Genomic DNA, 7,667 nt, shown 5'->3' with positions numbered 1-7,667 from the left:
TATCCCTTTCTCCCTGCAAGGATACCCAAGGGATTCCCCTTTCTAAACATGAGTGATCTGAAAACGTGACATTTTTAAAAGTATAGATGTGTTAAAGAATAATTCTTCTCCAAGATGGAGCAGATTTTTAGTAAACATTTAGTGAATTTTCCATTGTGTATTTCAATTTGTGAAATAAATTGTTTCCTGAATGCGGTGTTGAGTCTTACGTTGAAACAAATTTTGCTACAACTGCAAATGCATTTCTTGTCTCATTTATTTTGCAAGTAGTAATACCTCCAGTTTAAGATTTCAGTAACATTTGCTTGCTTTATAAAGCCGTATTATTTAGATACAATATTTTTCTTACTCTATCGTCTTCGAAATAAATGCTTTGTAAATTAGGTCATAATGATACATTGTGTTACCATAGTTTATGTAGTAGTTTGACAGCAGTGGAAAGTATGAAATAAATGTTGTGTTATTGGTATGTTAGTATTTTGTGTGACTCAGTAAACCTATCAACAATTTAATCACTTTTCTCTTTGTTTCAGTTATGCCAGCTTCTCATGGAATGGTGAAAATGAAGTTCGGATTATTCCTTTAGGGAATACTATTACAGGAAATATAAATGTGAGTACCATATCTTTGTACCCGTTGGCCCACTATATTCCCTTGAGAATTATGTTGAATTTTGTTTTAATCAACAAAAATTTCAACGTTTTAGGTAATATAAAATTGGTTCCAGTGCACGGAAAACACAATTAACAGATATTTGATCCCAAAGTATGGCCCACATAAGTAAAACCTGCCATCTCTGTGCTTTTTATTAGTAAAAACAGTTTGTATGCACACTAAAATAAAGAATGAACATGCTGGAAATTGGTATGAGCTCTTAACGTAAAATGTATAGCTGCTGTTGTTGAATGTCGTGGTGGCTGCTATATTCACTTGCGTTAAGCCTTTGGGCTGTTATGCTTCACTGTAAGGTAACATACTTGTTTTACTTGGCAATAACACATTTCCCCGATCTAGAAACAACCGAGAACTTCCGTAAACAACAACATATATGTGATAATTCGATTGAGGTTTCCTTTGTAAGTAGATACAATATTTTGGCATCATCCAAGGGGTGCTGGGCTTATTTTAAATACTGTGAGTGAGATGGATCTACTATTAGAGCCTAATATTCACAATAAACATAGATTTTGTTTAGTTAACAAATTCATAGTTACTCAGAACAGAAGTTTATTTCCAGGTTCTACTCATACAGTAAAACCTCGTTAATCCAGACCCCAATAAACCGGACTTCGCTTAATCTGGACAGGCAAAAGAGGGGGGGGGGGAGCAGAATGCAAGGTTTTAAATGTGGCTAGAAGTCAACAAGAGAACTTCCAAAAGATAAGGCAGTCAACCACTGATGAAACTCTGTTTCCTGCAGACTTTGCACTGTACCGTATAGTGTATTTAGGTATATGCCCTTTAGATACACCTAATAAACGTGTTTTGTTGTTATAAATGTAGTTTTAATGAACTTTCTACTGTTCTTTTAGGTTATTTCAGTTAATCTGGACTTTCGTTAAACCGGTCAACTTATCCCCCCCATTAGAGCTCTTTTCAGTTGTTACGGCGTGCGCTCTAGAAGCTGGCAGGGGAAGTGGAGAGCGGGGAAACGACCAATCCAGCGCAACGAGACAGGCCGGTTAGAGAGAGAGACTGCAGCGTTGCCAGAGTAGCGGGAAAGAGGAGTTGAAATCGAAAGAACCATGAAATACAGACGTCCCATTGTTCACGTATGGCCTGAGAATGCGTATTATCCCCATCTTGTGGTCAGTAGAATACCGATAAGTGTATGATATCAAGTGTATACGTTGTAGGAATTCTTTCCAACTGTACCGAATGTTAGCTAGAATTGCCCATTACCATCACTGCGTCTTTGATGTTCCTTTCGTCAAGCGTATCTAAAAACTGCAAAAAACCACTGAAAACTAATTTACATTCCTGTAGAAAACCAGTGTGACTGGAACCTATGTGACAAACAATAATGCGCCCACCGTTACCCACGGGCACTTTTAAACCCCCTGTACCCTCTTTATTTTGCCAGATTTTCGTTGGAGCGTAATGCTGATGTATGTACGTTTCATCTACGTGAAATACCTATATAGGGCAAAGGTTCCTTATTTTTTAGAAGATGCATTTTTTGCAAAAACGTTACTGTGGCTGTAACTATATCGGCTCTCTCCATCAGAAATCGTCTACCGTCATTGCTCTTTTTGTACTTGAACCCCATATACTTCAGTATCCTCCACAACGACGAAACTCCCCACTGAAAGCTTATTTGTGTTTGCAAATCAACGCGTAACTTGTTCAGTGTTGGATATTCACCCTTTACATAATACCCGAGGATAATTCTTCTTATTATATCTTTATCGCAACCGCCGATTGCCTTTGTGATACTGTTCCTTTTGATTCGTTTGCGCGTTGATTCAAATGACATGGAACCCGACGCCTCAAGACTGTCTTTGCCTTCCCTAACAATACGCTGCACAGTTCGCGTACTCACTCCACAAGCTTCCGACACTCTCTGTTGCACTTTGTGCACACTTACCAAGGGACCACTGTTTTCTGCTTCCTTTTGAAAATATCCATGAACCCTATTGATTATTTTCCTGCATTGGCTACAAACTACCTCTTTCCTGTTCGCCATCGTACGATACTTACTGCGTTAATAAGCACAAAGCTCCCTATGGAACAACGAGAGTACAAATAAACGTCACATCACATGCCACATACACGTTTATCGAAGAAACAATGCAGTTAGGCAGTACACGACGCGACAACAATTACTCCCACGTATGTTATTCCTACATTCCGCTCATAACAAACAGGAATCAACACTGGGGCAAAACACCATCGGCAACGCGGTGCATTGGCAACACAGGAACGTGCAGAACGAAGTCAGCGCTGCAGCTTCCTCCCGCAACTGCGTAACTCTCGGCTCCACCGCTAGGTGGTCTGTTCTCTGGTTGGTCAGCGGCATGTTCCCCGCTCCCCACTTCCCCTGCCAGCTTCTAGAGCGCACGACGTAAGAACTGAAAACAGCTATAGTCAGGATTAATGAGGTTTAACTGTATTTAAGATTTCCTGACAGGTGGCGCTTGACTAAACATTTTGAAGGGACTGCTAAAAATGAAATAGGTCTTAATTGCTCCTTGTGAAGTTTATGAAAAATACATTTCTTTCTGTTAATGCAAATATTACATGTCTTGAGCCTATATTACAAAATTATAGATAGGCTCCCTTGGATCCAAATGGTTATGGTGGCACTACCAGTACAAGAACCTGCGCAGAACCGTGTGTCATGTGCATTGTACTCGTACATGTAGGGGAGAGGTAGAGTGAACCAGGCTTCACTGCAGACTGTGCTGAACGGGAGGGGAAGATGCAGGATGGCTTCTTGCCGAAGTTGTGTTTATATATATATATATATATATATATATATATATATATATATATATATATATATATATATATATATATATATATATATATATATATATAGGACTCCCAGCCTTTGTGGTTGCAGGTTCGATTTCAGGCAGGGATGCAAATTTTGGTGTTGAATCCGCATCATGAGGATAATTGGGAAGGTACTTGAAAAAATTTAGTAGTGGACTCCGGTGTCAAACGCTAGGAAACAGCAGGTTGAGATTCAATGCTCTGAATCACGTAGACAGACTCTGCCCCTTGGCTGTAGCACCATGTAAAAGAATGAGAAATTTTTGAATTTTAAGCTTCTCATTAATCACATGTTAATGCATTTGTATGATTTGTTTTTAAATAGTGCCTATCACTGTACCTTTTCTCGAAATTTTATTGCCCGGAAATGTGAGCGCTTTAGTTATGAATGTGATGGAGGTGACTTCGGAAGGCACTCAGATGTCAACCACTTTTCATCATACTACACCCCAGAAACTGCATCCTTTCAGGCTAATTGAGCTCTGGCTCCTGAACCATAGTCATTAATGTTCTGTAGGAACGTGGACATTTTGCAAATGTACGTTTAATACTCTGATACAGCAGTGAATGTAACCCATTTAAAGAATTTCTGTCCCACAAGGAAAAAACGTCTGTTTTCTTAAGAAAAAATTCCTCATTTTGCACGTAGTTTATTACTTATTTATTATGATATATTTAATTTATTGATGTAAATTTATAATTTTGTAATTAAAGCATATGCTACCAACCTCAAAATTTAGCTGCAAGATACTTGTAAATGGATATGATTTTTCACTGGAAAAGCATTTACTAGAACTGGGTTTATGCAGTGCTCGCACAAAAAGCATGCAGAAACCACACTTCCAAACCCCAAATCTGATTTTACATTTATATCTGTGAGGTACTTAGGTGCTATGCTATAACAACATGTATTTTTTCTGCTGTTATTATTATGCCAGGCACCAATTACCGAAAGGATCACACCATCTCTTTATAAAAAGCAACGAAAGAGATACTAAAGTGGGTACATCCTGTATGCACTGTCACTGATTTTACCCACATTTTATTTTTGGAGAAAATGTCCCATTTCTCGCCCTTAATATTCCTTCAAAATTTTTCTGCACCAGAGGAAATTTGCCTCAAGTTATATCAACGGCATGGTAACGATCTTGAGAAGCACTTGATTTCAATAACATCTGTTTGAATCAAAGGTATATTATTTTGTTTTGCACACTCAAATTAAATTTCTTATTATTAAGAAATTTATCCCTATAGGGGGGTGAGGGCTGCAAATTTCCTCTGCACCAATGACGCTTATTGATTTCAATAATAAATCAACAAGTAATCAGGTGTGTCTGGTGTGAAATGTGGCAGTAATTGAAAGAGGAGACTAGAATCCTTCACAATGCGGTGTTTCGGGAGAATGCTGATCAAATGGATATATTAGAAAGATAATGTCATGAAACTCGTACAGCAAGTGAAACCAGGGCTGCTACGCATCTGGGAAACAGGGAAATGTCAGGGAATTTTGAAGATCGTCTGGAATTTACGTGCATTTTGGAGTCTGCAAGAGAAAAAGTTGCAAAATAAACAAGCAGTTCACTTCCACTTCGGGATGCGGTTCTTGTGATTCCACTCCCAAGAAAAGATTCAGTTAGAAACTAGTTTCTTTCGTTCTTAGGATTCTCAGTGTTGTGCAAAATTATTATTCCTTCCAATTTTTGTAATAATTTTTCACTTTTATAATGCTAGAAAGAATATCAAAGTACACCCTGCAGTCTATATATCTGATTGATAATTAAAGTACATTGACAATATGATCATTACTATCAGAAAGGTTGGTGAAGATGAGGTTATCGTCTATTATTTTTAGATCTTAGTCTTGTTGGCATTTTCTATAGAATTCCTATGTGTAATTAAAACTAAAATGTCTCCAGATGCTGTGTACTTATAAATGTAAGGAAAAGAGCAGCATTTTCGAGTTTTCACATATTCTTGTGTGTGTAGGATGAAATTTGCTAGAAAAAAGTTTTGAAAGTGAAGATTCATAATACGTAATTAACGCTTTATATATTTAATTGAAAAACGCAAGGTTTGAAAGTAAAAATCAGGATGATAAACATGTTTGGAAAAATGTCATTTTTGGACTGGAAAACCTGGAAAGGTCAGATAATTTCATAATCAAAAAATCGTAGCAACCCTGGAAACCTATGGAAATTGCTTGTCTATCGCAGAGGCAGAATGGCAGACCACACTTTAAAGTATGAAGAAGTTGCAACAATAATAATGAACGAAAGACAACACATGGGTAGGCTCAGGATGGAGTAAATCAAACGAATTGCTAAGGCTGTAATTTGCGAAAGCTACAGACGAATGAAGGCCTGAACACATGAGGGATTGCAAGATTTAGTGACTCTTTTGCCAGATATGAGGTTCAGCACTTCAAACAATACCATTAATACATGTATAGTCGAGTATAATATCTGCAACACCAGAAACCTGCACTTGAAGAGGAAGATGTTTGGTCGAGCCTTGGGGTTAGCTGAGGGGGATGCTCCTTTGGTTTAAAATAGTGTCGATGAGACAGCTGGGGAATGATTTTGCAAAAAATTTGCTAGCTGACTGGATAATCCCATCGCATCGTCCCTCACTTTGAATATTGATCAGTACAAAAGCATTCTGTGCATGTGCAAAAGATGTAAAAGAAAGTTGATCGAAGAAAGTAATAAACAATTTACATCCACGTATCTTTGAACTTGATTGTACATCATAAATATTCTTGTGCTATTGTTGATATTACTATTCAACTCTTCTTACTAACTTAGCTCTAACAGGATAGTTAAACTATTATCTTTTGAAATTGGTGGCTATTTTGGTGATATTTAAAAATCTTGAATTTGGATTTCTGAAATCATAAAAAATAAGTACATTGTGATATATATATGATTTAGCAATTTGTAGCCAAGAGTTAGCACTAAGGAAATTCACTTGAAAGATGTTTGTAAATAATATACAATATAACCTCGTTAATCCGGATAGGCAAAAGGGGGTGGGGGAGAGAAAAAGAAGCAGAATGCATGATTTTAAATGTGGCTAGAAGTCAACAAGAGAACTTCCCAAAGAAAAGGCATTCAACCACTGATGACATTTTGTTTCCTGCAGATTTTGTACTGTACTGTATAGTGTATTTAGGATTATGCCCTTTAAATACACCATAATAAACGTGTTTTGTTGCTATAAACGTAGTTTTAATGCACTGTCTACTGTTCTTTTAGGTTATTTCAGTTTATCCGGACTTTTCGTTAAATCGGTCAACTTATCGCCCTATTAGTCCGGATTAACGACGATTTACTGTAATTTTAAAATATGAAATGTGGCTTGTTTGTGGTCTTCTAAATAGGACTCAATATAGAAGTAAAGCGCTGTTCAAAATTTGTAGGATTTCCAGGAAACAAAAAAGAAAAATTATGAAATTTGCCCCTAATGTTTAAAGCGTTTTCTTGAACGATCTATGTAAAAGTTAAGAACAAAATATAATAACTGTTCATTTCGATACACTAAATGTATGTTGTGCTGGACATTCACACATTTGATGAATCGAGTGCAAAAGTCTCCCCAAGGGTGTACAAGTTGAGAATAGAATTGGTTAATTTTTACTTTTTAATATGTATTATAATAAATCATAACCATGATAATTATTAGACCTAGCTGGGCAGGCCATTTGGCACGAATGGGAGAGGAAAGAAGATTTTACAGGATTGTTGTTGGAAAACCTGATGGTAAAAGACCTGTAGGAAGACGAAGATGGAGGTATAACGCTGAGATGGACCTAAAGGAAATCGTTAACGATGGAAAAGATTGGATTGTTCTTGCCCAGGATAGATGGAAGGCTTGTGTTGCTGCAGCCATAAACCTTCGAGTTTGAGAAGGCTAGAGAGTTAGACATGGTAGTGATTATTATTGTTATAATTTTAAGTTTTATCAATCCCCTGGCTCTGTTCCAAAAAAATTCTGGCGACGTGTGTGCTTTTCAGGCTATTAGAATACTTGTTGCTTGTATTCAGCCAGAAATAATATCCATCGTCTGGCATACTTCAAAGTGCATTGCATCAACATCGAAGTACCATCAAAATAAACAACCTTACGTAATGTACCTCTTAAGAAGAGAAGATGTTTATTCTTCTCCTCAA

At 37.1% G+C, this 7,667-nt stretch overlaps 1 protein-coding gene across 2 annotated transcripts in view; it reads left to right on the top strand.

Annotated features, from left to right (window-relative positions):
• Positions 1 to 539: 539 nt before the first annotated feature.
• Positions 540 to 7,667, top strand: part of milt (trafficking kinesin-binding protein milt) — a 281,696-nt gene continuing 274,568 nt past the window's right edge. For both annotated transcript variants that reach the window (XM_083129399.1, XM_083129392.1), the window contains exon 1: positions 540 to 612. The gene's annotated coding sequence lies outside the window, so the exon portion shown is untranslated. The remainder of the gene's footprint in view (positions 613 to 7,667) is intronic.

This window comes from Lepisma saccharinum, chromosome 1, assembly GCF_977018435.1.
Source record: "Lepisma saccharinum chromosome 1, izLepSacc3.1, whole genome shotgun sequence".
In the NCBI taxonomy this organism is placed as follows: Eukaryota; Metazoa; Arthropoda; class Insecta; order Zygentoma; family Lepismatidae; genus Lepisma; species Lepisma saccharinum.
Note: the sequence above shows the minus strand (reverse complement) of the source record. Positions and strands in the feature narration are given on the sequence as shown.